The sequence below is a fragment of the Bos indicus x Bos taurus genome, chromosome 2 (genome assembly GCF_003369695.1).
Source record: "Bos indicus x Bos taurus breed Angus x Brahman F1 hybrid chromosome 2, Bos_hybrid_MaternalHap_v2.0, whole genome shotgun sequence".
Classification (NCBI taxonomy): domain Eukaryota; kingdom Metazoa; phylum Chordata; class Mammalia; order Artiodactyla; family Bovidae; genus Bos; species Bos indicus x Bos taurus.
In genome coordinates this window covers 53,530,355-53,549,470 of record NC_040077.1, presented here as the reverse complement: position 1 = coordinate 53,549,470, position 19,116 = coordinate 53,530,355, and the positions used below count along the sequence as shown (strand labels likewise).

Sequence of the window (19,116 nt, the reverse complement as noted above, 5' to 3'; positions counted from 1 at the left end):
TTCTACGGTAGATCTGAAATATGATTTTAAAAATGAGAGTCCTAGAGAAATTAATTTGCAGGAACATGCCATGCTTATCTCGGGCCATAAATACCGAATATATTTTTAAAGCTTTTCTTTATGTGTGCCAAACATTCCACATCACTGAGAACTATTACACAGATTTCTAGTCTAATTGGTTTTATGACAAGAGATTCTGATTTAATTTTCTCAGATATTTGGAAGAAAAGCTTTTCCTTTCGTGAAGATCCTACAAATCTCACAAAACCAGCCAAGCCTGGACATCCAGGAGCTTATTCTTAAAACTCCATGGTTCAGTAAAAACACACACCCTTTAGTCATTCTGAGCTTCCCACTCCCACCCTAAATGTGTCTTGCTCTGGTCAAAGTTTGACATAGATGGGCACACAGCAGCATGCCAGAAATGATACCCCTTGAATCCTTTATTCTTTCTTTTTAAGTCAGGCCACACAAAAAGTCATTCAGCCAGATCAAAAGCTCCTCAGCAGATTTCAGAACTGCTTAGGAAACAGAGAGAAAACACACCAGAAAGAGAGCCACCACCAGAGCAAACGTCACAGCTGCTCCAGATGAGTGCCTCTCACCCCCCAGGTGACAGCAGGGGCCTGGCTGTATTCTCCCAGGCTCTAATGCAGGCTGTCCAAAGCCTCATGAACTTGGTAACGGAGCACCTCTGTTTGGGCTCCTCCATGAGTCACACGGAAGCGCCATCTCTGTCAATGCCGGTGGCCTCTTGGCTTCCTAGGCCAATCAACAGAGCCTTCCGAAGCCATACAGACCTGTTCCAGCCCACTGAGGAGAGCAGGCTTTAGGCTTAAAGCCCTTGCTAGAAGGCAGAGAAAGGGGAAGTGTCCCCAGGGCTTAGCAGGCTGCTCCTCCCCCTCCTAAAGTTTTAATTGCACATTTTGCCCCATTAAATCAGAACTGATGAAAACTTTACAACTGTGGGTTGTCTGAAAATTGAAAATCACCTTGGAAAACAACAATGTCGTTGACTATAGAAGGCAATGTCTTCAAATCAAGTAATGATGTGATGTGTGTGGTTAACTGTATCTGCGCAGGAAGTGGTTTTATTTAAAAGTTTTTTCTGCTAACTCCACCCCGCCCCTCCACCGCCCCGCCTTTTATTTTTTTCTTCCAGTACTGAAATTAAGCAGCATCCAACCTAGGCCTACTCTTATGACATGTGACTTGAGTTGACTGTTTTTCGTTTTTGTTGAAAGAATCATTAACAGTTAGAAGTTGATGAAGTTTCAATAACAAGTGGGCACTGAGAGAAAGGTAAGTGAGTTTTACTTTGTATTAAACATGCAATTTAAACTTGAAAATATTTGGCAGAGTATTCTATGCTTCAGTAGCAACATACAAACCTTTCCAACAAAATTGTAACATTTTCACTTGTGACTGAAACATCAATTTGTTTCCTTTGGTGTAGAGAAGAATATTGTTTTTTAAATTTGCAACCATTAAATTCTAAAGTTTTTAAAAGATATTACACTAAGATTTTATAGGAAAATATTAAAAACAGAGTAAAAGTAAACTTTTAGTTTCAAAGTGCTTCAAATACTGAGAGAAAATGTGAGACTTTGTATCTTTGACTGCTTTATAAAGTGCACTCTTCATGATCTAGATAATAAAGAGAAAAGGGCATTTTGTAAAAGTAAGAAATAACATCTGAATTGCATGCAGCATGAAAGATAGCTACTGTAAAGTATTGTATTAAAGTTAGCATGAGAAACCCTTGAAAAGGTGTAGTTTATTTAATCTGTAGTCTATTAAATGGCTATTAAAAAGCAGGAAGCTTTCAAAATGCAAAAGAAAGTTCTCTAACATGACATTTGAGTTTTTTCCGATAAATTTTATTTAAGATACAGGGTAAAATGAGGGCAAGTTTCTATTTCATAAGTAAAACTCTGCATTTAAAAGAGAAGTCACAGATGACTTCACAGAGGATTACTTATGGGAAAGAGGCAAATTAGAAATATACTTCTGTTATTTAGGTAATTATATAATTTTCTTTCTTTGAGATTTCCAAAACAATAACCTTAGAAATTAAAATAATTTGTTAATCATAAACTGAGAAGAACTTTTCTTTTATAGTGACTTCTTACCTTTACAGAATGTCTTTATGTGCTGTAACATATGTATGAAAAGTATAGAAGTATTGCTAATCTCAGAGACAAATACCTAAAATAAATCTGACTGTAGATTTTTGAGGGAATTTTAATAAAAGCTCCAGATATTATACACTCTTCCATAATATCATTTTTATTGTACTGTTGGATGGGGGACATGATGACCCCACAACACTATTTTTTTATGTTATTAAAAAATGGTTACAGGGTTGATAAGTGGCAACAATTTTCTTTTCTTTTATTGTCTTCTATTGAATGACTCATATAAATGATTTTTGATGTGGTCAATTTGGTAGGAAATTATTATTTACACTAGTATACTCCATTTTAAGACCTCCTCAATTGTCAATACTGAAGCTAGCTACTTGTTGACTATTAAAATGATCTTGGAAAAAACAGAGATTAGGACTTGATGTTCAATACATTTTTTTTTATTGTTAGAGTATAAGAGAACCCTGCTAATATTTATTTGCTTTGATATTCTGATTAGCTTTTCAATTTGCTCACAATGGAAAGCCTTATTTAAATTTGTCTTCAATATTATGGTTCTGAACATCTATAGAAGCTTTATAATTCAGATAGCTTTGGTTGATATGTTATTACTTTATTTCATTTTACTATAAAAGAGCATCACATGAATAAACATATGTAGTACTTACACGTTAGCAAGAATGTATATCTACATAAGCATTTGGTACTGAAAAAGTCCACTACAGTTTTTTAAAAGCCAAATTATTTTTTAAATGATTGTTTCTTGCAGAAACTGTTAAATTAAAATGCAAATATTTTATGGCGTATGTGTAAAATTAAGAATTAATTAAACATACTTATTATGAAATTATAAAGAGCAACAGGTAGAGATGATAGACATATAAACGAAGATGTTCTCATTTTGTAGAAACCAGGTATGTGTTATCCCTGGAATGCACAGATCAAATCTTAAGAGAATAAATTACAAATGAGTTACTATAAGTTATTATAACTTTATGCATTTTAAGTGAATAGGAAAAAATTCTGATGAAATAAAAACAAGGCAGAGGATCTCATCTGGAAAGTCATTTTTTAAAGAAAAATATGCTCTTCCACTTCGAGCCAGGATTCAGCAAAATTCTGAAAGGCTTGATATTCCTTCTCTTATTCTTTTTAAAAGCTCTATCCCAGAATGGCCTACTCTGTCCCTAACTTAAGGTCAACCATCCTTGGTACCTAGAGAAACAGACCATACTTTTAATTTTTTTTCCTTCCCAACACGCCCCCACTGTTGTTAAAAAATGTACACATCCTATTTTCCAGAAGTTAGAGCATCTGATGAAAAGAATCCATGCTCACAAGAGAAGACTCCAAAGCTTTGTTTCTTGTAACTTGTTATTCAGGACTCCCCTCCCTCTAGTAGAATTTTAATAAGTTCTCTCAGCAGACAAGATCCAAGGGAACAGCTAAATGTTGACTACTCGGTCTCAAGTGAGGAGACTAATTCCATGACAAATAGTTTTGGGGAAATATTTGGGGGCACAAAGACTGTTTTGTTAACCATTCATCCTGTCTCTGGCAATTAACCCCAGAATATCCTGAGAATGTTTTACATGAAGGGTCCATCACAGAAATATGTCCATTTCGTTAAAATATACCTAAAGAAATATATATGTTTCTTGCAGTGGATGAAAATTAACTGTACTATATTTTCAGGGTATTTTGCTATTCTCATACAATTAGAAACTAACGTAATCCAATGTTTTACATGTGTATTTTAAATATCATTTAATATCCTGAACACTTTGGGCACCATATTTTTTGTACTGCAAGATAATGTTATATAACTAAACTATAAAATGTACTTATAATTATTCTAAATTTCAGCTTATAGTAGATAAAATGCCTTTGTTTGCAAATGATAGAAAATAAGCTAAAATTACCCTAGGAAATAGAGGTAGGCACTGATCTGTATAACTGAAAATCCAAGGAGAGAAAAATCAGGCTGGACCCAGCAGCGCACACAGGATTACCAAGACCATTTTCTTCATTCCCTAGCTCTTGTTCTCTCTTTTCTATAAGCACTCTCTGGCAGAAGCTCATACTAAGTTGACCAGGACGCTTCAGGTTTACATCTCACTCTTTTAGAAAACTTTGTACAAAAGAGTGTCTTTCCTCCAAGGCCACAGCAAAGATACTTCAGATTAAGATCTGACTGAATAAAAGCAGGTCACGTGACCATGCTGAGCTGCCTTTGAGATTCAGATACCCTGAGTGATCAGGTAACTGGCTTACTCTTGCACTGATGAGCCACCTTCCCCTGCAACACATGGAGTCTCAGCTGAAAAGAGGGGGCTCCACACTGAGGAACTAAAATTCTTCCCTCAGAAGAAAGAGAACTTCATATCTTAGAGCTGAAAGCCATAGAAAACCATTACACAGCCACATAGGGTAACATTTAAAAGCATTACTTGGGATTTCTCTGCTGGTCCAATGGCTAAGACTCCTGGCTCCCAATGCAGCGGCCTCAGATCAGATCCCTAGTAAGGGAACTTGATCCTGCATGCTGCACCTAAGACCTGGCACAGCCAAATAAATAAATATTTAAATAAGAACAAAAGAGCTACTTAAACTTTCTAAGCTCTGTAGTCAGACAGAAACAATGTCAGTTTAAGAGTAGGTCTAAATGAAGCAAATGTTTTAATTAAACTGAATTTTAAAATATTTTCCCACAGCCATTCCTATGTGCTTCCCAGGTGGCTCAGTGGAAATGAATCTCCTGCAATGCAGGAGAGGTGGGTTCGATCCCTGGGTGGGAAAGATCCTCTGGAAGGAAGCGATGGCAACCTACTCTAGTATTGGAACTTGAAAAATCCCATGGACAAAGGAGCCTGGTGGGCCATAGTCCATGAGGTTCCGGAGTCAGACACAGCTGAGCCACTGAGCACACACGCACTCCATGTATAAACCCTTGCCCCTCAATACTTATCTTCTAAAAGTTTATAATATCGTTGTTGTTTACTTGCTCAGTCGTCCCACTCTTGGCAACCCCATTGAGTGTAGCCTACCAAGCTCCTTTGATCATGGAATTTCCCAGGCAAGAATACTGGAGTGGGTAGGCATTTCCTTCTTCACAAAATCTAGTAAAATCATTATATTAATAATTATAATGGTGACAAAATATATCAAGTACCATAAAAAGATATGAGATGTTCTATTAGGATTCAGACCTTCGTTGAACATTTTTGTCTTCCTGTTATATGCCAGGCAATAAACTAGAGAATTTTGCAGACATATCATTTACCATATTCAGTCAGAGAAATCAGGACAAAATTTTTGAATAAATATGTGTACAGCAGTTCCCCCTTCTCCAAAATTTTGCTTTCTGCAGTGTCCATAATCAACCACAGTCCAAAACTATTGAAGACAAACTTCCAGAAATAATTCATACATTTGCAATTGTTCACCTTTCTGAAGTAGCTTGACGAAGTCTCACCTCGTCCTGCTCCTGCGAATCAGTCCGGAGTCTAGCGTTTCCTCTGTAACTCACTCCTCAGCCATCTTGCTTATCAGATCCATGCTCTCCTGGGTTTGAAGTTTCGCGTTTGTTCTGGAGTCCCCCTTATTTCACTTAATACCGGCCCCATAGCACAAGAGTAGTGCTGCTGGCCTGGTTGTTTGGACATGCCAATGAGAAGCCCTGCGTGCTTCCCCTAAGTGAAAGGGTGTGAGAGAAAAAAAAAAAAAAAACATATATATGTCGAGGCTGCTAAGATTTACAGTAGGGGTGAACCTGAATCTTCTATTCATGAAATTGTGAAGAAGGGAAATAAAATCCTGTGTGCTTTGCTGTTGCACCTCAAACTGCAATAGCTGTGACCACAGTGCATGGTAAGTGCTTAATTAAGATGAAAAAGACATTAAATTTGTACAGTAAAATAATTTGTGTGTGTGTGAGAGACCACTGTCCACATAATTTTACAGTATGTTGTTACAATTGTTCTGTTAGTAGTTGTTAATCTTTTCCTGTGACTAATTAACTAAACTCTATCATAGGTTTGTATACTAAGAAAAAACATTGTCTATATAGGATTTGGTACTGCCTGTAGTTTTGGGTACCCATTATGGCTCTTGGAATGTATCCCCATGGATAAGGGGGTGCTACTGTGGTAGTTTCCAGAGAAAGTTAGAACTGGGGAGATGAAAAACATTCTAAGGGACAGGAAAGAATGTGTCAAAGGATGAAAACATGGAGTAACAGAATTTCCAAGGCAGAGTGAGTTGTCTCCTGCTGTTAGCGACAAGTATACTAGTAAGAGGTTGGGGCAGATAGTTTGAGATTCTAATAGAGTGAACTTGCTGAGCAGATCATGACTCTATAGAATAGGTAACTACAAGGTTGTTAGGCAGGGGAAATCCCTAATTGGATGGCCATAATTGCATCTGGGTGGGTTATGTAGCATCAGGATTTGTTTACTTCTTCCATAGGACTTACTGTTGATGATATACTCTTTAGGGTGGTTTGGAGAAATGCTTGTCTTCTATGAAGAGAGGTTCTAATATAGGCTGTGCTTATAATATTTTGTTTTTTCTTCTATATTGTGGAACTCTGATTGGTTGTTTTTAATTTTGAGAATAAGTGACACAGTGAAATGGTTTGAAAACAAAACCTAAATATAAGCATTTTAGTGAAAATCTTTCTTATTTTCCTGCTTCTATAAACCTCTGTTTTTTCCCACCTTAACCCAACAAGTAACTACTTTTCATAGTTTTTTTAAAAAATTCCTTTTATAGTTTTTTTTTTTTATGCAGAAGCATATATGTATATACACACATGTATGTGTGTAAATATCTTTATTACATTAAAGGTAGTATGCTATATATATCTCTTCACTTTTTTCTTTCAGTAATATCTTGGAGCTATTTTAATTATAAAGATAATAAACTGTCTAATTCTCTCTCTCTTTGTTTATAGCTGTACTGTATTCCACTCTGTGGATATATTGTACTTAATCTAACCAGTGTCTTTTTTAAAAGAGTCATGAGTGCTTTAAATTTTTTTTTGCTGCTGAAAAGAATGTTTTAATATAATTGTGTACATTTGAAAATGTATCTATGGAATGAATTCCCAGAAATACTGTGTTTTTATAAGCCAAGAGATAAAATGGTACTGATAGATAGATAGACAGATAAAATGGTATTGCCAAACTGTCCTTCATGTTAGTTGTAAGTTTTTGAACTTCCATCAGCACTTATTGAGACTGCTGGTGGAGGCTTCATAGCTTTTCTAACAGATTGTGTTACCAAACATTTCAGGTTTTTCCAGTCTGTAGAAAACTGTGTCCTCATAAAGTTTTATGTAATATTTCTGTTATTATGATTGAGATAAGCTTGTTTTTTAAAAGGTTAGAGGTCTTGTTGTTTTTTTACTAATAACAGAGTGTATCCTTTCTCAACTGTATAATTAAGGACCAAAATCTTAGTTAAGTTCAAGGCTAGAATGAGATATTAAAGGAAGTAGGGAATTGAGGCTAGTGTATATAAAATATTCTTTTTATAAAGCTTGAAATAGGCAATAGCTAAAATGAGTATGAAATATGAATGTTTAAGTGAAGGGAAAGAGAAAAGAAATGAAAATAAAGAAAAAATATATATATATATTCAGATATCCAACAAGGTCTCAGATGATACAGTACAGATTGGTGTAATCACTAGCTCAAATAGATAAGTTAACCTGAAACAGAAGGAAGAGCACTTTAATGAGTGTGTATGTAGATGAATTGGATGTAGAGACGATGAAGTGAGGAAAGGAAGTTGAAGGAACACTTTCTCTGTTGATTCTATCTTCATTGAAGTGGTAGGAAAGCACATTTGATGAGAGGGAGTATTTAGGGGATGCCAAAAAATAGGCAGACTATCTTATTTTTAAAAAATCAGTCTTGTCAAAAACATACAACTGTGAATTTTAAAATTGATTTTTCTCTTTCAATGGGCATCAGCCCAATTCAATTCCATAAATAATTTTGAGCTCCAACTAAGTACAGTGTATTATGCTAGGAATTATTGGGGATACAGAGTCAGTGTGCTATCTAGCCAGTGAAAACTTCTTAGGTAGCTAAGTGTATAAACATAAGAATTTAAATATAAATTCATAAATTTAAAGTCAATGCCTTAGAAATATTACAGAATATGCTATTGTCAGAGACTGGTTGTGCTGTGCTGTTCTCAAATGCTCAGTCATGTCCGCTTCATTGTGACTCCATGTACTATAGCCTACCAGGCTCCTCTATCCTTGGGATTCTTCAGAATAAGGGTACTGAAGTGAGGTGCCATTTCCTCCTCCAGGGTAGCTTCGCAACCCAGGGATCCAACTGCTTCAGTTAAGTCTCCTGTGTTAGCCTGTGGATTCCTTACCATTAGCACCACCTGGGAAGCCCAGAGTTTCATTTTACTAAACTCGGTGGCTTATTTATGTCTTCATGTTATTCACATGTGAGTTGCATCTGATGCAACTGAACATTCCTTCTCTCTTGAAATTCTCTCCTTATTTAAATTCTATGATATTTCATTCTCCCAGTTTTTCTCCAAACTATTTGGATGCTCCTTTTCTGTCTCTTTGCTAGCTGTTCCCCATTACCCAACCCTATAAATTTTAAAATGTCCTGCACTTAATCTTCATATTTCTACTTTTTCGGTCCTAGCTATTGTCTTCAAGTTTATTTCTATGCAATATTATATATTGCCATGATTTTAAATACTACCTAAGACTCTTGAGAGTCCCTTGGACTGCAAGGAGATCCAACCAGTCCATTCAGAAGGAGATCAGCCCTGGGATTTCTTTGGAAGGAATGATGCTAAAGCTGAAACTCCAGTACTTTGGCCACCTCATGCAAAGAGTTGACTCATTGGAAAAGACTCTGATGCTGGGAGGGATTGGGGGCAGGAGGAGAAGGGGACGACAGAGGATGAGATGGCTGGATGGCATCACTGACTCAATGGACATGAGTCTGAGTGAACTCCGGGAGTTGGTGATGGACAGGGAGGCCTGGTGTGCTGCGATTCATGGGGTCGCAAAGAGTCGGACACGACTGAGCGACTGAACTGAACTGAACTGATATTCTAATTAGCTCTCTAGACCAAGCCTTTTGTTTTTTAGCACTAAAGCCGTAAATGCTATTGCCTATCATCTCCACTTGAATGTTGCAAGAGACAACAAAATGAGTATGTTCAAAAACTAAGCTCCTAATTACTCCCCATCTGCCCCCAACCCAGCCTGCCTCTTCCCTATTTTCATTTATCTCATTTAATGGCACCACCATTTATCTCTCTGTTCAGGATAGTAAATAAGAATTATCTCCAGTTTCATTCCTTCTCTCATACTCCCTATCCCAAACCAACATCCAGTTAATCAGCAATAGGCAGAACCTGCAAAATATTAATTCACCTCCCATAATCCTGTTTACTTTTCTCAGTGTTGGCTCTTAAAAAGGTATATATATATTTTTTTTTTTTCAGACTATTGGGTCTTTTTATTTTTTGTTTGTTTGTATACTGAATATTCCTCAAAACACCGATAAATGTATACACTACAAAACGTGGCATTTAGATGACATCACAATTTTAAATAGAACCACACTTACTAATTTACTTCCTAGCTTCAAGTTAGAGATAAATCATGTGAAATATATGGAGCAATGTTTATTTGAACATATTTAATGAACTGAAAAGGTTGAAGAAATAGGAGCTTGTAGAATGTTCCTGTCAGATTTTCTGACCCTATAATTGTTTTGTTTGTTTTTGTTATATCATTAAGTATCATTTATATAATTTATCATGTAATCATTAAATGATAAATGTAATTTAGCATTTTCTTGCCCATCTGAGGGCAAGAAATCTGTCTCAAAAACATCGGTGAAGACAAAGATACAGAATAAAAGAAATATATTAAATACACTTTTAATATGTTTTATGTAGAGTATTTTTCAAATTGTTGTTACTACTTACATAAACCCATTTTTAAAATCTATTCATGAATTTTTATATTTATAAATGTTGGTTGGGTATCTTGCTTTTATTTAACTGGTTTTCTCTTAGGAGGAATGAATTAAACATTAAGCAAGGGGTAAATGTATATCAAGATATCCCAAATTTAATCACTTCTTAACACCTCTACTGCTGGAGAGTTCTCCTGACTCATTTCCCTGATTCTACATTTCCTGATAATCATTTTCTGAAGAGTAGCCAGAGTAACTTTCTTAAGACTTAAATCATACAACTCTCCAACTAAAACATTCCAAATGATTTTCTATTGTACTTTAATTCAGTCTTTTTCCATGATTTTTCAGATACTCTGCCTAATTACTCTGCTTTTGTTTGCTTAAATGGCATTTTGGATATGAGGAATCATTATTACATGTGAAGTCATTTAGTGGCTGTCTTTACCCAAAACTGAATGCTCTATGAAAGTGTTGACTTTTTCTGCCTCTTTACTACTGAATACTGAGAATCTGGAACAGTGGTAGGCGTATAATAAACACTCTAAATATTTGATTAGTGAAAGAATAAATAATATGAAAGCTGAATGTGGACTGTGGAGCCAGGGAAGGTTTTCTGGAGATTTGTGACTTCTGTTGGGTCTCACAAATAAGATAAACTTAGGGGAAAGAAAGCTAGAAACATATTTCAAACAATGATACTTTATGGACTCCTTTTGAGTAACATGACAGTGCCGAAGGTGGGATTGGAACATTGGATCCATTCTATACTGTGGCGCTTTTCTGAAACTCCAAATCAAACAACCCTCCATCTGAGAACATATTGAATAAACTGATTAAAAAAACACCAACTACCTCTTAGCATTTAAATTTTAAGCTGTTTCTCTAAAACCATGGTGTTACATTGAATAATTTTACTTATTTTAGATTCATTTCCTAAACAATTAGAGAACTTTTTGTTCTAGTCTCTGCTGATATAATGACAAGCTTGGAGTCATAACGAGATTTCTTTTTAAAATAGCTGTAAAAGGTAGAATGCTCAGGAAGTTGAATGCTGTGTCAAGGGAATTTTTTTTTTTTAATTAATCTTTCTGCTTCAGTTAAGTTCATATTAGAACTTTAAGGGATAGAAACTGAACAGTGAGGCCCATATTAATCTTTTTCGCCTTTCTGCTACATGCCCTGGGAAATCAAGTAGTCTGAGCCTCTATTCATACCTTGATGGTTCTCCTAAAGGAAGTAGAATGTAGGAGGAAAAAAATGAATGTTGATTTATCCCAGTGGTGTCTCCAACACTGTGGTAGGTACCATGATGTTAGGCTAAACAAACAGTATTCCTTTCTTGTCTAGATACTTGCAGTAGCATGAGACATTGTTAATAAAAATGATTATTAGAGTGGGATTATTAATAGTAATCATTAGTGCTATGATTTATTCACTGTGTATTATGTATCAGGTGTTTTGAATACTTAATAGCATTTGAATCCTACAAACATTATGTAAGGGAGTTAGTATTCCCATTTTAAAGATAAGAAAGCTTAGGTTAAGTGGTTAAGTGCCCAAATTTATAGTGCTATTGGTAGGCTGAATCATGATTCGTATGAAGATCCACATGATATAAAATTCTTGTTATTTTCCACTATGTCATGCTATCATTTCTAAGCCTGTTAGGCGTCGGTAGTTAAGCCATACTGAACCTCATTCAGGAGGCGCTATAGTCTGAAACAGTTTAGAAGGATCCTGCTCTGTCTCATATGTAAAAAAACTATTCCATCTGTAAAAACCTGTCCCTTATTCATATATATATGCACACATCTACTTTATGTACAGATGTTATAAAATATGTGAGGAAGAAGACATTTTTTGCCTTAGTTTCCTGTTTCTCTTTTCTTATCTTCCCTGGACCCTATGTTTCCTTTCAGCCCTTAGATCCCACAAATTCTGTCCTAGAATCATGCTGTCCATTATGGTAGAAATTAGCCCTAGATGGCTATTTAACATTTAAAATGCATGAATCTAAATTGAGTGTTAAATAAGCACCAGTTTTTGAAGACAATAGAAACAAACAATGTAAAGTATCTCATTAATATTTTTACATTTTTATATGCTAAAATTATGTCAACATAGGGAATTAAATAAAAAAATATTATTTTAATGGGGTCACTTCTTTCATTTTCCTCATACAGGATGGCTACCAGAAAATTTTAAATTACTCATGTTACAACTATTTCTAGTGGATGGCAAAATTTTAGGCCATCTCTTCTTCTCACAAGATTACTTGACATTCTTATTCATTTTTATGATTTGAATTTAATCAATATGGGCCTTCAATTTTTATGTTTGGCTTTGGTCTCTCTCCCAGTATTGTTCCTGGTTCCGGTTGTCACTTGATACCTCTTCCCTAATGTCTAGTCAGCAGTTCAAACTGAGTATACACCTCATGTGAAAACCATAATCTCCCTACAGAATCCCCATTCTCTTTTAAACTTCAGTTAAGTTCTTCAAATCACCTAAAGAAGTAAGCTTGGGATCTCCATGGACTCCTGTCCATACATCCAATCAATTACCATTGGCATTCAGTTCCTTCTCTCTGTGTTCAGTTATTGTCTTAGTTACTCATTTGGTTATCCTTTAAGGCTTGTCTAGACTATGGCAAAGGGTCTTACTTTAGTACTCATTTCTCTTACGTCATTTGGCCTATGTAAAGTTTATTTTATGTCTTTATGGTGATGGTTGGGTTCAAATTAATTAATACAAATAAGAATGTCTATTGTCTATTTATAATCTATTTAGAGTTTTAAAAGTGACTTTGCATAATTATTTTTATGTAGCTATTCTAGCAAGCTAGTGGAAAAAGCAGATTTAATAAAAGACAAGGAAGCTTGGAGAAAAAGAAGTGTTTGAGGACAGGCTAAGGACATATTCTTCCCAAATTCTGGTCCAGAACATTTTAATTTCTTATGGAGATAGTAAAGATTATATTTATATATAAGTATATATACATATATATGTATATATGTATATTTTACATGGAATATATTGCTTTATTGGAGAAGGCAACGGCAACCCACTCCAGTACTCTTGCCTGGAAAATCCCATGGGCGGAGGAGACTGGTAGGCTGCTATCCATGGGGTCGCTAAGAGTTGGGCATGACTGAGCGATTTCACTTTCACTTTTCACTTTCATGCATTGGAGAAGGAAATGGCAACCCACTCCAGTATTCTTGCCTGGAGAATCCCAGGGACAGAGGAGCCTAGTGGGCTGCCATCTATGGGGTCACGCAGAGTCGGACACGACTGCAGCGACTTAGCAGCAGCAGCAGCATTGCTTTATACTTTGTGCTAGTTTCTGCTGTACAACAAAGTGAATCAGTTTTACATATACATATATCCATTCTTTTCTTAGGTTTCCTCCCATTTAGGTTATCACAGATCACTGAGTAGAGTTCCCAGGGCTGTACAATAGGTTCTCATTAATTCTCTTTTCTTTTTACATAGTAATGTACATATGTCAATCCCAGTCTCCCAATTTGTAGTACCACCTCCTTCTCCCTTGGTAAATTTGTTTGTTCTCTACATCTATGACTCTCTTCTAATAGCAAATAAGTTCATCTATACCATTTTTCTAGATTCCACATCTGAGAGACATTATACGATATTTGTTTCTCTCTTTCTGACTTGCTTCACTCTGTATGACAGTCCCTAGGTCCATCCATGTCTTGAAAATGGCACAGTTTTGTTTCCTTTTATGACTATTATAATACTCCATTGTGTGTGTGTGTATATATATATATATATATATATATATATATATGCCACATCTTCTTTATCCTTTCTTCTGTTGATGGACATTTAGGTTCCTACCACCTCTTGGCTATTGTAAATAGTGCTCCAGTGAACATCGGAGTGCATGTATCCTTTTGAATTATGTCTTTCTCCTTATGTTTACCTAGGAGTCGGATTGCTGGATCATATGGTCAGATTTCTGATCATACAGCCAGATAGATAATATCTGGTCATCATGGCTTGGCTGCTCCCCTCCTCATACTTTTTACCACATAGTAAATTGTAATGTAGGTGCTTCCCTGATAGCTCAGTTGGTAACGAATCCACCTGCAATGCAGAAGACCTGAGTCCAGTCCCTGCACTGGGAAGATCCCCTGGAGGAGGGATCTCAACTCCAATATTCTGGCCTGAAGAATTCCATGGACAGTAATAGTCCATGGGGTTGCAAAGAGTTGGACATGACTGAGTGACTTTCACTCACTTCGCTCATGGTAGTTCTATTTTTGCTTTTTTAAGGAACTTCCGTATCATTCTCCATAGTGGCTGTGAAGTGAAAATGAAAGTGTTAATCAGTCGTGTCCGACTCTTTCTGAGCACAGTCTCCTCAGTCCACAGAATTTTCCAGGGAAGAATACCAGAGTGGGTTGCCATTCCCTTCTCCAGGATATCTTTCTGACCCAGGGATCAAAACCACATCTCCTGCATTACAGGCAGATTCTTTTTTTTTTTTTTAACTTTACAATATTGTATTGGTTTTGCCATATATCAACATGAATCCGCCACAGGTATACTGAGCCACAGGAAAGCCCAGTAGTGGCTGTACAAATTTACATTTCCACCAACAGTGTAGGAAGAGGGTTCCCTTTTCCCCACACCCTCTCCAGCATTTATTGTGGAGATTTTTGTTTGTAGATTTTTTTGATGACAGCCATTCTAACCAATATGAGAGATAGTAAAGATAAAAGAGTATTGCCTGGGAAGTCAGAAAAATAAAGTTAAATCTTGGGCTCCATCAGTTGTTAGATAGTATATATGTTATTTTATACAACTTACTTAATCTCTCTGAGCCAGAGTTTCCTGATTTATTATTGTTCCTAAGCTGCTAAGTCATATCTGAATCTTTTGTGACCCTATGCACTATATAGCCTGCCAGGCTCCTCTGGCCATGGGATTTCCCAGGCAAAAGTACTGGAATAGGTTGCCATTTCCTTCTCCAGGGGATCTTAACCCAGGGATTGAAACCGCATCTTCTCCATTGACAGGTGGGGTTCTTTACTACTGAGCCATCAGGGAAGCCCTGATCTATAAAACAAGGCTTTTTCTCACAAGATTAAAAAAAATAATAATGTACATAAGGAACTTTGCCTAGTTTGTGTCATAAAATACTGTTTTAGAAAGATTAAATGTAATGTGAATAGTAGTTGTAGTATAACTGTTCTATCAGATTGTCTTGAAACACATGATGACCATTTTCCCCTTCCGTATGATATAAAAATCATGTCAGGATAATTTTGGTTTATTTCAACTCTGATTAGTCTGACAAGATTATGAAACTCGTCAAAAGCAATTTCTTGCTATTAGTTTCATTTCCTCAGTACAGCTGTGTGGGAGACAAGGAAGGAGGCTCACTCTTTTCTTGTTTATTTACCAATTTTTGGTTGATATGGAGAATTTCCTTTGAGCAGTTCACGATGTGTCCTAACCAAAAATACCCTTTAATTTTGAAAAATTAATATTCATCACACAGAGCAGTTAAAAAAGTGGAAGGCAGCTACTGAATCTTGGACCTAAAATTAAAATGAAGCAAAGACGAACTACATAAACTAGGAGAGAGCAAAAAAAAAGTAGGTTTTTTTGACTCACTTTTATATTATATCTGATTTTTGCCTTGGATTTTAAAGTATCAGTGTAGATTGTTCACAAAGCATGGGGGTCCTAGAAAAATACTCTCGGGGAAAAATAAGAAAAGATTTTGGAATGTCCAAGGTCTAAGGTGCTGAGCCAGTGAGCAAAGTCTTTTTCTGTTTTTATTCTGTTTTGTTTTCCCCTTGAGGAAACCTGATGAAGATTTCATGTATGGAGGTAGACTGAATATACCAATCTCAGTCCTAATTCTGAAAGCGCTTGGTATTAGGCCATCCATTAAATGGTAGAAGGTGTGGCAGTGGGAAGTCCCTGACAAAATACTTGGGAGATAAGTGGCTGTGGGGTTGTCCCTGGAGAATTAGCTGCTTTTTACAGGCCAGAAGTTTTAGATTAGAAGTCTGGCTCTAAGAAAGGGGATTAACAAGTTTACCATAGCTGCAGGGTGGGAAATCAGTTGGAGAGGAAAACCAGAGACTAGTCAGCATGGCAGATGGGTAGAGAGTATGTCTTGAGTCATGAATGGAGCCAAGGTGAGATGCAGTGGATATTCTGACTTTCCCTGACCATGGTGCACTGATCCCAGGTCCATGTGGCAGCTTTTGATGTGGAGAGTAGAAAAGAAGCACGAGAATCCAGTAACACTTGGGACTGCGAATCATGACCGTTCTAATATGGTGGCAAACTTGCACTTGTTGCAAATGCTCATTTTAATACTGGAAAAATTAGAAACAAAGAATTTCAGTCAGGCACCAAATGTTCTTGGTCCAGTACAGTGTATCAACACTGAAAAAAATACAGCATTTGACTTTTAGGAGTCCAAAGTCAATTTGGCAGGAGGGACATCTAACTCAAGTAGAGAACAGAGAACAAAAGAAGTCAGGATATGATTATCTGCCAAAATATAATAGAAACAGTAAAGGAGGTCAGAGCAGAGAGGGGGAAAAGGAACTTGCTTAGCAATAGCAAAGAGCACAGCACAATATCCTATTCGTGGTCATTTCAGATCATGTTGAAAAAATTGTATAAATAAATAATGTTAATCTCCAGTGAATTTCTTTCTAAAGTTGAGATACAAATGCAGTCTCTTGATTTTGTTCTCCATTTTCAATCCTATCAGCTTGGATTTAAAAATAATAAGATATTGAAAATCATACCAGTTCAATATGCAGCAGAAACTCTGCTCAACCCACAAATCAGAGAAGCAAAACTCTTAGAGGTGATTGACTCCTGGGGTCACAGTCACAGATATCCCCAGGTCAGTCAGGTTATCTATGCAAATAAAGGGTGAAGGGAGAGAAAGCCTGATTCAGAGAGAACTCATTCTGTTTACAAGATACTGAAGCTACACATCTCCACCTGATAGTTCTCATGCATACCTTAACCAGTTCTTCACATCTCATCATTTTTTAAGAGAAGACACACAAATACAGACTTGTTTTTAGAAAAAGTAAAAATTATCATGTTTCAATTGGAAGCTGATTCAAAATTCTCCAAAACATTGTTCAGGCCCAACAACATATGTCTGTGGGTTGAATTTGGTTGGCAGTCTGCCGGTTTTCCACCTCTTCTTGAATTTATAGCTGCTCCTAAGAAAGCAGGAGCAGGGTGTAATGATTAGAGAGAACTAGAGTCCTCTGAGTAACTTCTGTGCACACAATGAATCCTAATAAATGGCTGGAGACTGACTAGCACATTTACTTTATGAAAAAGCTTCCGTTTATCTATAACCTTTTCATTTAGGCCCTTCTTTTGTTTGTCTGCCTTTCACAACTAGGCTCATTTACTTTACTTGGAAGAACAAACTCTTCTGCTGCTAGTCCTCCTCAAAGCATTGTTTTAACCATTAAGATGTCTCCAAAATTTAACTTTTCTAAGTAATAACAAATATAATAATCTTTAGTTTCCCTGATGTTCACAAAATCATAAAATATCAAATACAGATCAGAACACCTATACTTGTAAAGGATCAATTGTCATAGGGCAAAGAAAAGAGAGTTTTAGTTTTGTATACCTTAGGTGGCAATAATAATAGTAACAACAATTTAAATGTGTATGTGCATGCACACACATACATGTGTGAAATTCTCAGTGCATAGGATGAGGAAATATAGCCCAAGTGTGGTTGTATAGCCCATCATATGTGTTATCTCTTAATAGATGATTATCTCTTTTCCAGAAGTAGTCATGACAATGGATATAAATGATATGGGAGGACACAGAGAAAAAGAACTACTGTTCAATAATTTTTAATTAGGTAATCTGATAGACATTTTAAAATTCTACCATTTATGAATTCCTTTTCACTTCAAGATGTCCAAATCAAAATCCTATATTTTACTTTATGAGGGGTCTAAATTAAGACAGAAATTTGGCTAAATTACTTCAAATTACAGTTACACTCAGTTAGCTGGAACCTAGTTTGATAATGCATACAACTATCTCTTCTAACTCCTACTTCCTGAGTAGAGGCCTCTGAAATCTACTTTGAGGAAAGACAAGCAAAACCACTTATTTCAGTGGGAAAATATCCCCTAAACAAATCCTGGGTTGAGGTTCCTAACAATGCAGCTGAAGCTCTTCAAGCAATTATAGCAACATAAGAGCCTTTAGTTAAGCAGCCTAGAAAGGATACAATTTAAGATATATAATAACAGAGGATATTATAGTATCTTCAAAGACTAGCATTGAAAAACACACTCAAAAACTTTTAATTTAAATAATGTGGACTGCTAAAAATGTTTACTATTTTGATATTCTTGACTTGATGAAAGAAAGCTTTCAGTTCAGTTCAGTTCAGTCACTCAGTCATGTCCGACTCTTTGCGACTCCATGAATTGCAGCATGCCAGGCCTCCCTGTCCGTCACCAACTCCCAGAGTGCACTCAGACTCATGTCCATCGAGTCAGTGATGCCATCCAGGCATCTCATCCTCTGTCGTCCCCTTCTTCTCCTGCCCCTAATCCCTCCCAGCATCAGGATCTTTTCCAATGAGTCAACTCTTTGCATGAGGTGGCCAAAGTACTAGAGTTTCAGCTTTAGCATCATTCCTTCCAAAGAAATCCCAGGGCTGATCTCCTTCAGAATGGACTGGTTGGATCTCCTTGCAGGCCAAGGGACTCTCAAGAGTCTTCTCCAACACCACAGTTCAAAAGCATCAGTTCTTCGGTGCTCAGCTTTCTTCACAGTCCAACTCTCACATCCATACATGACCACTGGAAAAACCATAGCCTTGACTAGACGGACCTTTGTTGGCAAAGTAATGTCTGCTTTTGAATATGCTATCTAGGTTGGTCATGACTTTCCTTCCAAGGAGAAACTTTACTGTCCCCAGATTTCAGATTAAA

General features: G+C 36.4%; 1 protein-coding gene across 1 annotated transcript in view; it reads left to right on the top strand.

Annotated features, from left to right (window-relative positions):
• The first annotated feature begins 1,154 nt into the window (after positions 1-1,154).
• The window catches only part of ARHGAP15 (Rho GTPase activating protein 15), a 698,712-nt gene continuing 680,750 nt past the window's right edge, over positions 1,155-19,116 (top strand). The window contains exon 1 of the mRNA XM_027561624.1: positions 1,155-1,302. The gene's annotated coding sequence lies outside the window, so the exon portion shown is untranslated. The remainder of the gene's footprint in view (positions 1,303-19,116) is intronic.